The 17,857-nt window shown below is 42.3% G+C and overlaps 1 protein-coding gene across 1 annotated transcript in view; it reads right to left on the bottom strand.

Moving 5' to 3' along the window:
• Positions 1-7,950: 7,950 nt before the first annotated feature.
• SRD5A3 (steroid 5 alpha-reductase 3) overlaps positions 7,951-17,857 on the bottom strand; it is a 37,460-nt gene continuing 27,553 nt past the window's right edge. The window contains exon 6 of the transcript XR_016037452.1: positions 7,951-9,480. The gene's annotated coding sequence lies outside the window, so the exon portion shown is untranslated. The remainder of the gene's footprint in view (positions 9,481-17,857) is intronic.

Raw genomic sequence — 17,857 nt, 5'->3', positions numbered from 1 at the left:
TCCCCTTCCAGCCGACCGCTCAGAAGTCTTCCCTAAACACCTCCTCTTACAGAATTCATCACTCCTTGCTTCATGCTACTGTAGCTTATGCATGCTCTAGTACTTTTAGTAACAAGGATGCCTGACAGTTTGGCATACAAGTATTTTACCTCCCAGTGTATCCCTAGGGTGCAAATGTTTGAGCCTCACAAACTAGTAACAGAGAACCCAGAGGTGTGAACTATTCTCCCCCTAACTCCCTCTCCTTCATGCCTACAGCCTAGCAGTGCTTGAGAGATACCTGAAGGGAAGTCTGGTGGCTCAGTCTAATGGCTGAGGCAGAGGATAAATGCAATAAAACTGGCCATGTGTCCCTGATTCCTGGAAGATGCTTGGCTTATTTTCTGGGGGTGGACTCCCACACTCCAGAGCGTTATAACAGGAAGTACTCATGGCTGAATTCCCAGTCACCTCAGCAAGTGTGGCAATGAGGACTTACAGGTTAAGCTGCAGGATGTCAGTGGGTGAGGGGTGGCTCAAGGGCAAGGGGGCAAAGCTATTTAGCAGATGTGAACAGACATAAAGGCTTGCCCTCAGGGGGCACTTGCACAGGAGGTCAGTGCGGTGTCAGAATTTGGCCAGAGTGGGGCCCTATTGGCCTGTTCCAATGTCACCCTGAGTCGGGGGCCCTCAGACTCTTAACAATTTAGGCTTCAAGTGTCAGATTCCAAAGTGATCAGCTCTTTCCATGCCCTTGTGTGATAAATCAAGGCTGGTTCTAGCTTTCACTACCTTGAAGATTTAGAGCCATCATTGTTCTACTCATCACTGGTAACTAACTCCTTTGGAAAAAAAACACCACCTAAAAACAGGCAGTTTCCTGATAATCTTTCTTGCAGACAGAGCTACTTACACGAACCTCACCCAATAAAGATGTTGGATGCTCAATAATTCAAGATGATTTTTTTTGTCCTGGCCTGACACATTGGAGAAGGAAATGGCAACCCACTCCAGTGTTCTTGCCTGGAGAATCCCAGGGACAGGGGAGCCTGGTGGGTTGCCGTCTATGGGGTCACATAGAGTCAAACACGACTGACGTGACTTAGCAGCAGCAGCAGCATAGATGTAATCTCACTAAAATGTAATCACTAGTAGGCACCCGTCTGGCAAGAAACTCTACTACATGGGCATTCCACTGTATTTTAAAGTTGTTGGTGTTGTTTTAAAAAATTCCTGTCTCCTTAGCTTTAAATGGGATTCCCTGGTGGCTCAGACTGTAAAAAATCTGCCTGCAATGCAGGAGACCTGGGTTGGGAAGATCCCCTGGAGGAAGGCATGGCAACCTGTTGCAGGAAAGGGGACCCCCTCCAGGGCCTGAAACTAGGCTCTTGTCTAACACTCGGAAAAGAATTGTCCGAGGAGACACGTGCTGACAAAGCAAGAGACTTTATTGGGCCCCCCGGGTGGAGAGTAGTAGGGTAAGCGAACCCAGGAGAACTGCTCTGCCGTGTGGCTCGCAGTCTCGGGTTTTATGGTGATAGGATTAGTTTCCAGGTGGTCTTTGGCCAATCATTTTAATGCAGAGTCTTTCCTGAAGGTGCATGCATGGCTCAGCCAAGATGTATGCTAGCGAGGGGGATTCTGGGAAGTGGATGGACACGTAGTGTCTCCTTTCCACCTTTCCTGAACTATTCTGGTTGGTGGTGGCTTATTAGTTCTGTATTCCTTATCAGGAGCTCCTGTCATAAAACAACTCATGCAAATGGTTACTGTGGTGCTTGGCCAGAGTGGGCGGTTTCAATCAGCGTGCTTCCCCTAACAAACCCACTCCATTGTTCTTGCCTGGAGAATCCCCATGGACAGAGGAACCTGGCGAGCTATCTTTTCTTTTATATCCCTGGCACCTAACCGATTTTCTAACTTGGTAATAGTGATAGTCATCCTCACAGCAGTAATAGTCATGGCAAATCTTTATCAAATGCTTCTTCTGATCCGTGCAGTGCATTTTGTGTGTTACATGAATGATCTCATGAGGTAGGTACTCTTATCCTTATTTTTACAAATGAGAAACCTGAAACAGCTCAACAAACTTTCCCCAAATTGCATAGTTTGTGTCAGAGTTGTATTTGTATCTGCTTGTTAAACTTAACTGTGTCTTACTTACTGAGAAGCCAAACATATAACACCAGCCAATTAATGAACATTTCTATTATCACTAGGGGAGAATGTCCTTTCTCCACTCCAAGTTTCCATGAGGAGGACTGTTTTCCTGGCTTCTCTCCAAGGCTTAAGCATTTCACCTCTGGTGATGGAAAGTAAATTTGGGTGGAGTAACTGAGTATACCAGGCTTATTTCTGCCACCTTCTTCCTCTTGGGAGATACAACCCACAGGGAAAAACTAATTTCTGCTGCTCTCCCCAGGGCCTGCGTGCTCCCAGCCTAGAGCTGCTTGGAACTGGGTGGAGACAGTCCTTCATTCTGGAATTCAGTAATCGCTCAGCACACCTGGATCCCAGACCTAAAATCACTTCTGGGGGCCGGTCTCACTCTTTTGTTTTCTTCCTCAACTTTTCAGATGTAAGGAAGAGGCCAGCTATTTCCTGATCTATTTCCTCTCTTAGAGACCTCTCCCTGCACCCCAGAATCATCAGAGGGTGAATTTAAGCTTTTCAACTTGAAACAGTCCACAGAGTAAAGGCTGCTTAGAAAAGCCAGGGCACCAGAGTGATGAGGATGGAGAAGGGGAAGCAGAAACTAGAAACTTCCTGCTACATGTCAACTGAAGATGATTCAAAATTAAGGCGAAGGTGCTTGGTAAATTGAAATGTAAATGAAGGGCAAATAGCAATTCGCAATTTGCTTGACCCGCACAATTCTTTAAAGCACCTCTGCTGTGTGAAATGAAGCATCCCATTGCCCTGCTACTACTACTACTAAGTCGCTTCAGTCGTGTCCGACTCTGTGCAACCCCATAGACGGCAGCCCACCAGGCTCTGCCATCCCTGGGATTCTCCAGGCAAGAACACTGGAGTAGGTTGCCGTTTCCTTCTCCAATGCATGAAAGTGAAAAGGGAAAGTGAAGTCACTTAGTTGTGTTTGACTCTTAGTGACCCCATGGACTGCAGCCTACCAGGCTCCTCCGTCCATGGGATTTTCCAGGCAAGCATACTGGAGTGGGTTGCCATTGCCTAGGTGTGCTTAAACCCTTTAGGTGATGGCGATCTGGACCTTGTAGGACACCTCCTCTGCTCCCAAGGAAAGGGGAACTGCCCTTTCAGGTCCATTCTTGAACATGTCCAGGTTTCCACAGGTAGGATGAAAATGCCCAAAAGAACGCTAAACACGTGCTCCATGAATTCTTATTTGTCCACCTATATGCCTGCCATCTCCATCTAGGTGTTTTACAGGCATTTCAAATAAAGCATGGGAAATAGTAGTCCTTCAGTCTCCCATCTCCATGGAGGGAAGCAGCATACCCCTGTAGAGTCCTCTCGTTTGCTCCTGCCTTGAATCCAGTCCCCCTGGCAAGTTCTGTTGTCTCTATCTCTAAAACAGATCCTGAATCTGCCTCTATCTCCACTCTTACCACCTTGTCTATACTAGATGTCATTTCTTACCTGAATTGTTACGATGACTCCTACTTGGCCTCCCCTCTTGCACAATTGCCAATCTATAATCTAACCAGTGTCCAGAAAGAGCTTTCAAAATTAATAAAATCGATGCATCCCCTGTTTAACATGATCTAACAGCTTCCAAATGCCCTTATAATTAAGTCCAGTTAATGTCCTTAGAATAAAGCCCAAGTCTGAATTAAAATTCTGTGTGATCTAAACCCTGCCTTCTGTGTGACTTCATCTCTTTCTCTACCTCATGTGTCCTGCCCAGTCAAGCTTGGTTCCACCTCCGGATCTTTCTGCTTGCTTTCTTTTTAGAATACTTTTTTCAGATCTGGTTTGGGTCATTTAGGATAAATATCTCTTCCTCAAAGACAACATTCTGCCCATCCGTCTAAAGTCAGCCTCTCCAGGAATTCCCTGGTGGTCCAGTAATGAGGACTCTGCACTTTGACTGCTGAGGTCTGGGTTCAACCCCTGGTCAGGGAAATAAGATTCCACGAGTTATGTGGAATGGCCAAAAATAAAATAATTATTTTTTTTTAAAAAAAGAGAAAAACTGTTTAAAACTGTGCAGGCAAAATAGCCCCTATCTGAGAAATCAGGTCAAGAAGCAATAGTTAGAACTGGACATGGAACAACAGACTGGTTCCAAATTGGGAAAGGAGTACATCAAGGCTATATATTGTCACCCTGCTTATTTAACTGCTATGCAGACTACATCATGAGAAACGCTGGGCTGGAAGAAGCACAAGCTGGAATCAAGACTGCCGGGAGAAATATCAATAACCTCAGATATGCAGATGACACCACCCTTATGGCAGAAAGTGAAGAGGAACTAAAAAGCCTCTTGATGAAGGTGAAAGAGAAGAGTGAAAAAGCTGGCTTAAAACTCAACATTCAAAAAGCTAAGACCATGGCATCCGGTCCCATCACTTCATGGCAAATAGATGGAGAAACAATGGAAACAATGATAGATTTTATTTTCTTGTGCTTCAAAATCACTGCAGATGGTGACTGCAGCCATGAAATTAAAAGACGCTTGCTCCTTGGGAGAGAAGCTATGACCAATCTAGACATCATATTAAAAAGCAGAGATATTACTTTGCTGACAAAGGTCTGTCTAGTCAAAGCTATGGTTTTTCCAGTAGTCATGTATGGATGTGACAGTTGGACTATAAAGAAAGCTGAGCACAGAAAAAGTGATGCTTTTGAACTGTGGTGTTGGAGAAGACTCTTGAGAGTCCCTTGGACTGCAAGGAGCTCAAATCAGTCAGTCCTCAAGGAAATCAGTCCTTAATATTCATTGGAAGGACTGACACTGAAGCTGAAACTCCAATCCTTTGGCCACCTGATGCGAAGAACTGACTCATTGGAAAACACCCTGATGCTGGGAAAGACTGAAGGCAGGAGGAGAAGGGGACGACAGAGGAGGATATGGTGGGATGGCATCACTGACTCGATGGACGTGAGTTTAAGCAAGCTCAGGGAGTTGGTGATGGACAACGAAACCTGGTGTGCTGCAGTCCATGGGGTTGCAAAGAGTCGTGCATGACTGAACAACTGAGTTGTGAGTCCAATTTGGGTTTCAGGCTGCCAGTTTGCAATCCTTTGCCTACACTAGAGAAAGAAGGTTGGTTCTTTAACCCTATACACGTATAACAACCCCATACACCCTCCACACAGCTGGAATCATACCTATGTGGTAACAAGAGGTCTGCAGTCCCACCCTTTCCTGAAGACTATACCTAGATAAATAGCTAGTCTCAGGTTTCTGTGTGTGTATGTGTGTTTCTGTTTTTATTTCTGTTTCACTGCTGTGCTGATGGTATCTGATAAACATCCTTTTCTCTTTGACCTTGTTCTAGCTCATTAAATTATTTTCACTGTAAATTCCAAGCTTTCTGGTGCCAGTGGTTTAGAGAGGCACAGGAAGGAAGATTGAGAGGGCAGGAGGGGCATTTTGGCTACTGAAGCCCTGTGACTTTTCCATCTGTTATCAATCACCAGTCACTCCATTCGCTGAGGACCACAAAGACAGAGGAATGCCACTCTTTTCCACACTCTCCTCGGACAGTTCTTTTAAACATGTTTTTGTCTTTCAAAGCTAACTTTGATATAGTCAGCCTAGAAAACAGAAGCCTGCTGCCAAGTCATTTTGTCACTGATTTGTAAGAGGGCTTTACACATTATGAAATTTATTTTCTTATTCTTATATGTATTGCTATTGTTTTTCCTAATTTTAGAAACATTATTTATCATGCCTTTCTCTATAATTCTGTACATGCTTGTAGCTTTTCTCAGTCTATTTTAACATTATAGATACTAGAAATGGGACCATTTAAAAGCATTGATAAATTATATCACTTAGAAATCCATAACTTCTTTCAAAGTCAGAAGGTATAACTAAATTTGTTTTGGGTAAATATGCATCTTCTTTTAAAGTTTTATATAACAATCATAATATAAAATAAAATAATTATAATTAAATGGATCTTTTTTAGCTTTATGGAAAGCAAATTTTATTTATCTGGTTTAGATGATTTTCCCTGATATTTCATTTTCAAATATAAGTCATCTCTATGGTGATTTTGTGACTTCCCTTGTGGCTCAGCTGGTAAAGAATCTGCCTGCAATGTAGGAGACCTGGGTTCAATCCCTGGGTTGGGAAGATCCCCTCGGGAAGGGAAAGGCTACCCACGCCAGTATTCTGGCCTGGAGAATTCCATGGGCCGTATATCCATGGGGTCACAAAGAGTTGAACATGACTGAGCAACTTTCACTAAAGCTTATTGGAAGTTGTCAATTCTGAAGAAGCCTAGGAGGGGAGGGCCCATATTGTGATGCCATCTCTCTGAATTGGGGAAAAAACAGCTCTTCATACTTGAAAATTTCAGAATGCTGACAGGACAATCTGACTGACTTACTGCTTATAAAGTACGAGTTTGACCCTCATGTGAATGGGTGTTTATCCCTGCTAAACTCATGCTTTGGATGGCAAACGCTGTAATTTTAATCAGGATGCCAACCCACTGCAGGCATTGTCCCAAACTGTTTTTTTGTGACATCCATTTTGGATTAAATACAGATTTCTCCTTATGCCAAATTCTGCACTCTGACTCATAGTATTACACAGTTTTCCTCTTAACATAGATAAAATGCCTACCAGCTGATAGATTTTGTATGGAACACATTAAGAACATGCATTTTTTAAATTATTTCTTGCTCTTTTCTATATTCTTAAGCATTCACAGCACAAACTGTCTTCAGTAATGGCTTATGATGAAAAATCTGTTATACTCTTTCTTACCTGACCAAAGTTGGCTACATCATTTGCTTGGTCAGGTGCAGAATGAAAATGTGGGACCCCTGTTCAAAAGCAGGGGAGAAAAAGGGCAGCTAAAAGTACTAGTGTAATAGGAGTAATGGTGGTAAATGGGAAACTGAGTGAATTTGAAAACTGCAGAATTAATATTGGGGGGGTCAATATTCTATATAATACAATAAACTACAATAGTATATTAATATGATATCTTGATTATTATGAACATCGTTTTGGCTCACTTGTCTGCACATTAAGATTTACACTTGTCATTTTATTTTGAACAGGTAAGAAATTCATTTCATATAGTTTCTTTTTCAAGAGCTATGCCTGAAAGCATTAGCAATCACTCAGCAAATGTAAGATCACAACTTATGATCATTTTCATTTTTGAAAGGATCTTTCTGCTGATGCAATTGCTGAGAATATTTTATACACTGTGACAACACTAAGATAAATTTCTAATGACTTATTTTGAAATAGAAATTTTAGTAGTTCTAGTCTATTCTAGTGTTGGTTCTTGCGGGATTATTTTTCTAAACAGATTTAATTTTTCACTTGGATTTATTTCATGTAAGTCTGAGTTTAAAGTATGAATTTACATAATGTCATTTTAATGTTTCCTCAGATATAAGGCAATGTTTGTTGAAACTTGTGGAGGTTGTACAAGTAACTGAAAGTGACTTTGTGATTTGAGTATAATTTGAAAATCTTGTTTACGCTTTCTGTCATTTTAGCTTCAATTACAAGGAAAGAAAATTAATTCCCTATTGCTTTCCTCATTAAAAACTGGTTAATTCACAGGAGAAGAAGGACAGGGTAGGACAAACTGGGAAAGTAGTGATGACTATACACTGCTGCTGCTGCTGCTGCTGCTAAGTCGCTTCAGTCGTGTCCGACTCTGTGCGACCCCATAGACGGGCAGCCCACCAGGCTCCCCTGTCCCTGGGATTCTCCAGGCAAGAACACTGGAGTGGGTTGCCATTTCCTTCTACATAGCTAGTGGGAAGTGCCTGTACAACACAGGAAGCTCAATTCAGAGCTCTGTGACGATGTAGAGGCATGGGATAGGGTGTGGGAGGCAGGTTCAAGAGAGAAGGGATATATGTATACATACAGCTGTGGCTCAGAGGTTAAAGCGTCTGCCTCCAATGCGGGAGACCTGGGTTCGATCCCTGGGTCGGGAAGATCCCCTGGAGAAGGAAACGGTAACCCACTCCAGTATCCTCGCCTGGAGAATCCCATGGACGGAGGCCTGGTAGGCTACAGTCCACAGGGTCGCATAGAGTCGGACACGATTGAGCGACGGAACGGAACAGCTGATTCACATTGTTGTACAGCAGAGACTAACAAAACATTGTAAAGCAGTTATACTCCAAAAACCCCAAAACAACAGCAACAAATGATTCGTTCAAACCTTCAAATGAAAATAGCGTTTTTAAACACTGAAGTATATATTGAAAGCAACTATAGTTGTAACATAGTTTACAACATAGTGATTCAGTAGTGTTATAGTTTTAGTCTATATATAATAACTTTATATATATGTAAATAACAGGCTATATTCCCTGTGCTGTACATTACATTCTTGTATCTTATTTATTTTACACCTAGTAATTACCTCTTAATCCCCTACCGGTATATTGCCTCTCCTCCTACCTCTCTTCCCACTGATAATGACTAGTTCTTTTCTCTGTATCTATGAGTCTTTTTGTTATATTCATTTATTTTAAATTCCACATATAAGTGACAACTACAGTATTTGTCTTTCTCTGACTTAGTCCACTAAGTATAATACCCTCTAAGTTCACCCATGTTGTTGCACATGGGAAACTTTCAGTTTTTTTTCTTTGTGGCAGTTCTGCATGGCATATGGAACTTTCCCAACCAGGGATTGAACCCATATCCCCTGCAGGGAAGCACAGAGTCAACCACTGGGCCGCCAGGGAAGTAAAAAATTTCTTTCTTTTTAGTAAGTATAAGGCTGACTGACTTTACTTATAAAGTATCTTCTTTACTTCTTCTTTATACCACATCTTCTTTATAGTGTTTTCTTCTGTAGAATGTGGATAATCCTTTCATTTCTATTTCTACATGTGTGGTTATTTGCTTCACAATGTGGCAGCAGTTTTCAAAACCAGAGATTCTAAACTCTTTGGAAAGTCTAATTCCCTGATATGCCTCACTGCGATGTTCATGTGTTCGGCACTAACTTACTGATACTGTCTGCTGCCTCAGTGCCAGCAGTTGCTGTCCCAGTGTCAGGCTGGAGAGGTGATGTTTGTGTGATGACAGGGAGTGGCCGGCTGGCTTCCCACTGCAGGTCCTGGTGCTGTCCCCAGGCAGGGGCCCTTCATGTCTGTGGAGCCAGCACTGCCACAGCTGTTGCCTCTGCTTCTGTTATTGCCTCCACCATCCCCCCCGCCGGACTGCACCAAGCTGCTCGGAAGCAGGTGTGTGCATGCTGGGTTGCCTGCGTGGCCTGAGCCCTCTGCACTCAGGCAGGCATAACCTCTGGTCACGTTCTCACTGCTCGCATGTTCCATTGTCCCATCAGACTTCATCTATCAAACACAAGTTCAAAAATAAAATCGTTATGAATTTCCAGACAGCAACAGCAGAGGATTAAACCAAGCATGGGGCCCTTCTGAGAGCATGGCCTTGTGCGACGGCATAGCTCTCTTGCTTATGAAGTCACATACGGTTTCACAGTCTATCAAAGTGTCAGGATCTGAACTGTAAGGAGGAGATCATGAGGTGGCAGGGAAATGATGACACTGATGGACTTCCTCCATGACTTTAACTCAAGGCAACAGGTTGTTGATAAACCTATGTCATCTTCATACTGAAATGTGGGCTTCTTGAGAGCAAGAGTCATGTCTTATATAACCTTGTATGAACCACAGAGCCTACCTCCATGCTTTGCATATAGCAGGTGCTAAATAAATTTGGTTGAATAGATAAATTGCTCTTCTTTTGTTTTTAGGGCAGTAACACATAAAGACCTGGCCACACATAGGTGATCTTTTCGAATAAGGCACTAAGCTGATCAAAGTCGGTGTCAAAAACTCTGGTGACTGCCTGATCCAGGAGGAGGAACATCCTTAGTAAGCATTGTGTTTCCTGTACCAAGTTTCTAAATGTGCCTGGGTGTAAACTTCTGAGTTTGACAGGAGCCTTTCTGTCTTTCCCTGGACTTAAAGAGATTAATCTAATTGATTTTCACTTTTTCTCCATTGTTTACTGAGGGGATTTAATTCTTTTCCTTCCAAGGTTGACAAGAAAAAGTGAAAGTCGCTCATCATGTCCTACTCTTTGTGACCCCATGGACTGTACAATCCATGGAATTTTCTCCAGGCCAGAATACTGGAGTGGGTAGCTGTTCCCTTCTCCAGGGGAATCTTCGCAGCCCAGGGACTGAACCCAGGTTTCCCACATTGCAGGTGGATTCTTTACCAGCTGAACCACCAGGGAAGCCCAAGAATACTGGAGTGGGTAGCTTATCCCTTCTGCAGCAGATCTTCCCAATCCAGGAATCGAACTGAGTCTCCTGAATTGCAGGTGGATTCTTTACCAGCTGAGCTACCAGGGAAGCCCTCAGTTAAGATGGTGTTATTCTTCACCCAGAGTTTCCAAAGATAATTTTATAATTATTGTCTTAGACCTAATGATGAAAGACTGCTGACTAGGGAAATCTAACCTGCAAGTGGGAGATGCTGAAGGGAAAGAGCAAAGTCTATAATTCTGCCTGTGACTTTTTTTTTAAAAAAAACTGTCTTCTATGGAATCCCAAGGACGGGGGAGCCTGGTGGGCTGCCCTCTATGGGGTCGCACAGAGTCGGACACGACTGAAGCGACTTAGCAGCAGCAGCAGCATGGTAGACAAATCAGGGTACAACTGCTCCATCAAGTAGCACAACCATTTGCCTTGTTTCGCTTACTATATAAAAGTTTGAAATTTAGGGTAATAAAAACGGACCTTGTGAGTCATGAAATGGAAGGTAGGCCTTGATTCTGTAGGGCAGGTGCAATAAGTGCTCAGTCTGCCGAGAGCCAGGCCCCTTTGCCAACTTCTACTAATCAAGTTAAGGTCTATCCACACCCCGAATTCCTGTTGATACCTTTATGTTCTATGAATAAGCAACATGTATTAGTTTGCATACCAAAAATGGCATACTCAGAGGTTACTTATTCATTCAAACACACCCTCATACTATCAGGTGCTTCTGATTCTAAATTACAACACATTCCAGAAGATGTGATCTGGGGAATGCAAATAAAATTCATCTGAGTTAAGAGCCTAAGTCTCTCTTACATTAAAGAAACAATAAGAGCAACAATAACACTTTACAGCTTCACAGCCTGGAAAATTGTACCAAGAAGGGAAAAATATTAAAGTGTATAAACTGGGGGAGCACGGGAAGATGGAGGAGGAATAGGATGGGGCGGCCACTTTCTCCCCCACAAAATCAATAAAAGAACATTTGAACGCTGAGTAAATCCCACAAAAAAACTTCTGAATACTGGCAGAGGACATCAGGCACTCAGAAAAGCAGCCCATAGTCCACGAAAGGAGGTAGGAAATAGATAAAAAGATAAATAGACAAAAGAGGGAGGGACGGAGTTCCATCCCGGGAAGGGAGGCTTAAAAAAAAAAGAGAGAAGTTTCCAAACACCTGGAAACACTGGCGACTGGAACCTCAGAGGGCCGGATAACTGGGAGACAAAGGACATAAATAAATAAAACTCACAAAGTGCCCAGAGGAAACACTCAGCGGAGAAGAGGTGCAGACGCCTGCGCCCCCCACTAGCAGGTGGGGGCTGGGCAGGGAGGCGCTGGCGGCGGCGCTTAAAGGGAGAACCGGTGGCGGCGCTTAGAGGGAGAACTGGCAGCGGCCTTAGAGGGAGAACCGGTGGTGGCGCTTAGAGGGAGAACCGGGCTTGAACGCCCCAGGGCAAACTGAGGGCTCGAACTTAAGATACCAGAGCAGAGGTTGCAGCTGAAGGGCGAGAGGGCTGGGAAAAGCCCCAAGCCAGGACTCTGACAGCCCTGCCCACAGAACGGGGCGCTGAGTGGAGCGAGCCGGCAGCGGGCGGCCCAGCCCCCAGCCCCCACCGACGCCAGCGGGGAGGGCCTCCTGCGCCTGGGCGGGGTCAGCCGCGGCCCCAGAGAGGCTTCCCGTGCCAAGCTGCAGGCAGGCTTCCTTGCTGGCCAGGACTTCTTGGGTTCGGGCCGGTGGATATCCGCCTGAGAAAGTGCACCGGTTGTACCCCCAGAAAACCGAGTGGCAGGGACCGGGAAGGCGATAAGTCGCAGTGACCGCGCTCGCCAAACGCCTGGTCACCTGAGCTGCTAGGACCGGGGAAGGCACAAAATGCAGGCCCAGCCAAGTCTGCACCTTTGTCGAGTACCCGAGGACCTGAACCTGAGCCGCTCAGACCTGGGAAGTGCATGCAACCCAGCGCCAGCCGTGGACAGCTCACAGCAGAGCAAACTAAAGCCTAAGCAGCATAAACAGGGAAAGCACACACGCCTCGAGCGGGAGCATTCCCAGTGTAGCCGAGACACTGCGAGCACTCCCCACAGATGCCAGGGATATTTGTTAGCTGTTCCTCCCTCCCCATAGCAGAGCCGGGGGGAAAAAAAAAAGTGTCCACCACCGCATCCTGGTGTCAGGACGGGAATTAGACACTGAGGAGACCAGAAAACAGAAGAGCTTTTTCAACAGAAGGAACTGCCTTGGAAGTAACAGAGGGAGAAGCCTTGAGCCTACTGCAAGAATAAGACTGAAAACCAGAGGCAGAGGCTTAAGGCCAAATCCTGAGAACACCAGAGATCTCCTGTTCCAGAGAACATTAATTGATAGGTACTCATCAAATGTCTCCATACATACACTGAAACCAGGCACCACCCAAGGGTCAACAAGTTTCAGTGAAAGACATACTATGCAAGCTATCCAGAAACACAGGAGAATAGCACTGAGCTTCAATATACAGGCTGCCCAAAGCCACCCCAAACCCACTGACATCTCAAACTCATTACTGGACCCTTCATTGCACTCCAGAGAGAAGAAATCCAGCTCCACCCACCAGAACATCGACTCAAGCTTCCCTAACCAGGGAACCTTGACAAGTCACCCATCCAACCCCACACACAACGAGGTAACTACATAATAAAGAGAACTCCACAAACTGACGGAAAGGCCACCCCGAACACAGCAATATTAGCAAGATGAAGAGGCAGAGAAATACCCAACAAGTAAAGGAACAGGATAAATGCCCAACAACACAAACAAAAAAGGAAGATATAGGGAACTTACCCAATAAAGAATTTCGAATTTTAATTGTGAAAATGATTCAATATCTGGAAAGCAAAATGGAGTTACAGATAAATAAACTGGAGAAAAGGATTGAGAAGATGGAAGAAATGTTCAATAAGGAATTAGAGGAAATAAAAAAGAGTCAATATATAACGAATAATACAATAGATGAGACCAGAAACACTCTCGAGGGCACAAACAGTAGAATAACGGAGGCAGAAGACAGGATAAGCGAGCTAGAAGATAGAATTGTAGAAATAAATGAAACAGAGATGGAAAAAGAAAAAAGAATTAAAAAAAAATGAGGACAATATTAGAGACATATGGGACAATATTAAACGCCCCAACATTTGAATCATAGGAGTCCCAGAAGAAGAAGACAAGAAGAAAGACCATGAGAGAATACTTGAGGAGATAATAGTTGAAAATTTCCCTAAAATGAGGAAGGAAATAATCACCCAAGTCCAAGAAACACAGAGAGTCCCTAACAGGATAAACCCAAGGCGAAATACCCCAAGGCACATATTAATCAAATTAACAAAGATCAAACACAAAGAACAAATATTAAAAGCAGCAAGGGAAAAACAACAAATAACACACAAGGGGATCCCCATAAGGATAAGAGCTGATCTTTCAGCAGAAACTCTTCAGGCCAGGAGGGAATGGCAAGACATACTTAAAGTGATGAAAGAAAATAACCTACTGCCCAGATTACTGTACCCAGCAAGGATCTCATTCAAATATGAAGGAGAAATCAAAAGCTTTACAGACAAGCAAAAGCTGAGAGAATTCAGCATCACCAAACCAGCTCTCCAACGAATACTAAAGGATCTTCTCTAGACTGGAAACACAGAAAGGGTATATAAACTCGAACCCAAAACAATAAAGAAAATGGCAACAGGATCATACTTATCAATAATCACCTTAAACGTAAATGGGTTGAATGCCCCAACCAAAAGACAAAGGCTGGCTGAATGGATACAAAAACAAGACCCCCATATATGTTGTCTACAAGAGACCCAGTTCAAATCGAGGGATACATACAGACTGAAAGTGAAGGGCTGGAAAAAGATATTCTACGCAAATAAGAGACCAAAAGAAAGCAGGAGTAGCAATACTCATATCAGATAAAATAGATTTTAACACAAAGGCTGTGAAAAGAGACAAAGAAGGAAACTACATAATGATCAAAGGATCAATCCAAGAAGATATAACAATTATAAATATTTATGCACCCAACATAGGAGCACCACAATATGTAAGACAATTACTAACGAGTATGAAAGGGAAAATTAACAATAACACAATAATAGTGGGAGACTTTAATACCCCACTTACATCTATGGATAGATCAACTAAACAGAAAATTAACAAGGAAACACAAACTTTAAATGATACAATAGACCAGTTAGACCTAATAGATATCTATAGGACATTTCACCCCAAAACAATGAATTTCATCTTTTTCTCAAGCACACACGGAACCTTTTCCAGGATAGATCACATCCTGGGCCATAAATCTAGCCTTGGTAAATTCAAAAAAATTGAAACCATTCCAAGCATCTTTTCTGACCACAATGCAGTAAGATTAGATCTCAATTACAGGAGAAAAACTATTAAAAATGCCAACATATGGAGGCTGAACAACACGCTGCTGAATAATGAGCAAATCATAGAAGAAATCAAAAGAGAAATCAAAATATGCATAGAAATGAATGAAAATGAAAACACAACAACCCAAAACCTCTGGGACACTGTAAAAGCAGTGCTAAGGGGGAAGTTCATAGCAATACAGGCACACCTCAAGAAACAAGAAAAAAGTCAACTAAATAACCTAACTCTACATCTAAAGAAACTAGAAAAAGAAGAAATGAAGAACCCCAGGGTTAGCAGAAGGAAAGAAATCGTAAAAATTAGGGCAGAGGTAAATGCAAAATAAACAAAAGAGACCATAGCAAAAATCAACAAAGCCAAAAGCTGGTTCTTTGAGAAGGTAAATGAAATTGACAAACCACTAGCCAGACTCATCAACAAACAAAGGGAGAAGAACCAAATCAATAAAATTAGAAATGAAAATGGAGAGATCACAACTGACAACACAGAAATACAAAGGATTATTAGAGAATACTATCAGCAATTATATGGCAATAAAATGAATAACTTGGAAGAAATGGACAAATTCCTAGAAAAGTACACCTTGCCAAAACTGAACCAGGAAGAAATAGAAAATCTGAACAGACCCATCACAAGCACGGAAATAGAGGAAGTAATCGGAAAGCCTCCAGCAAACAAAAGCCCAGGTCCAGACGGCTTCACAGCTGAATTCTACCAAAAATTTAGTGAAGAGCTAACACCTATTCTACTCAAACTCTTCCAGAAAATTGCTGAGGAAGGAAAACTTCCAAACTCATTCTATGAGGCCACCATCACCCTAATCCCAAAATCTGGTAAAGATCCCACAAAAAAAGAAAACTACAGGCCAATATCATTGATGAACATAGATGCAAAAATCCTTAACAAAATTCTAGCAATCAGAATCCAACAACACATTAAGAAGATCATACATCATGACCAAGTGGACTTTATCCCAGGAATGCAAGGATTCTTCAATATCTGCAAATCAATCAATGTAATACACCACATTAACAAACTGAAAAATAAAAATCATATGATTATCTCAATAGATGCAGAGAAAGCCTTTGACAAAATACAACATCCATTTATGATAAAAACTCTCCAGAAAGTGGGAATAGAAGGGACACATCTCAACATAATAAAAGCTATATATGACAAACCCACAGCAAACATTATCCTCAATGGTGAAAAACTGAAAGTATTTCCCCCAAAGTCAGGAACAAGACAAGGGTGCCCACTCTCACCACTACTATTCAACATAGTTCTGGAAGTTTTGGCCACAGCAATCAGAGCAGAAAAAGACATAAAAGGAATACAAATTGGAAAAGAAGAAGTAAAACTTTCACTGTTCGCTGATGACATGATCCTCTACACAGAAAACCCTAAAGACTCTACCAGAAAACTGCTAGAGCTAATCAATGAATACAGTAAAGTTGCAGGATACAAAATCAACACACAGAAATCCCTTGCATTCCTATACACTAATAATGAGAAAATAGAAAGAGAAATTAAGGAAACTATTCCATTCACTGTTGCAATGAAAAGAATTAAATACTTAGGAATATATCTACTGAAGGAAACAAAAAACTTGTACTTAGAAAACTATAAAACACTAGTGAAAGTAATCAAAGAGGACACTAATAGATGGAGAAATATACCGTGTTCGTGGATTGGAAGAATAAATATTGTGAAAATGAGTATACTACCCAAAGTAATTTATACACTTAATGCAATCCCTATCAAGCTACCAATGATATTTTTCACAGAACTAGAACAAATAATCTCACAATTTGTATGGAAATACAAAAAACCTCGAATAGCCAAAGCAATCTTGAAGAAGAAGAATGGAACTGGAGGAATTAACCTGCCAGACTTCAGGCTCTACTACAAAGCCACAGTCATCAAGACAGTATGGTACTTGCATAAAGACAGAAATATAGATCAATGGAACAAAATAGAAAGCCCAGAGATAAATCCACGCACCTATGGACACCTTATCTTCAACAAAGTAGGCAAGAATATAAAATGGACAAAAGACAGTCTCTTTAACAAGTGGTGCTGGGAAAACTGGTTAGCCACTTGTAAAAGAATGAAACTAGAACACTTCCTAACACCATACACCAAAATAAACTCAAAATGGATTAGAGAGCTAAATGTAAGACCAGATACTATAAAACTCCTAGAGGAGAACGTAGGCAAAACACTCTCTGACATAAATCACAGCAGGATCCTCCAAGACCCACCTACCAGAATATTGGAAATAAAAGCAAAAATAAACAAATGGGACCTAATTAAAATCAAAAGCTTCTGCACAGCAAAGGAAACTCTAAGCAAGGTGAAAAGACAGCCTTCAGAATGGGAGAAAATAATAGCAAATGAAGCAACTGGTAAAGGATTAATCTCCAAAATATACAAGCAGCTCCTGCAGCTCAATTCCAGAAAACTAAGTGACCCAATCAAAAAATGGGCCAAAGAACTAAACAGACATTTCTCCAAAGAAGACATAAAGATGGCTAACAAACACATGAAAAAATGCTCAACATCCCTCATAATCAGAGAAATGCATATCAAAACCACAATGAGATACCATTTCACACCAGCCAGAATGGCTGCCATCCAAAAGTCTACATGCAATAAACGCTGGAGACGGTGTGGAGAAAAGGGAACCCTCTTACACTGTTGGTGGGAATGCAAACTAGTACAGCCACTATGGAGAACAGTGTGGAGATTCCTCAAAAAACTGGAAATAGAACTGCCATATGATCCAGCAATCGCACTCCTGGGCATACACACCGAGGAAACCAGAATTGAAAGAGACACATGTACTCCAATGTTCATTGCAGTACTGTTTATAATAGCCAGGACATGGAAGCAACCTAGATGTCCATCTACAGATGAATGGCTAAGAAAGCTGTGGTACATATACACAATGGAGTATTTTTCAGCCATCAAAAAGAATGCATCTGAATCAGTTCTAATGAGGTGG

The sequence above is a fragment of the Moschus berezovskii genome, chromosome 5, assembly GCF_049115385.1.
Source record: "Moschus berezovskii isolate FMDL1 chromosome 5, NW_MosBer_1.0, whole genome shotgun sequence".
Classification (NCBI taxonomy): Eukaryota; Metazoa; Chordata; class Mammalia; order Artiodactyla; family Moschidae; genus Moschus; species Moschus berezovskii.
This window is presented reverse-complemented; position numbering and strand designations above follow the sequence as displayed.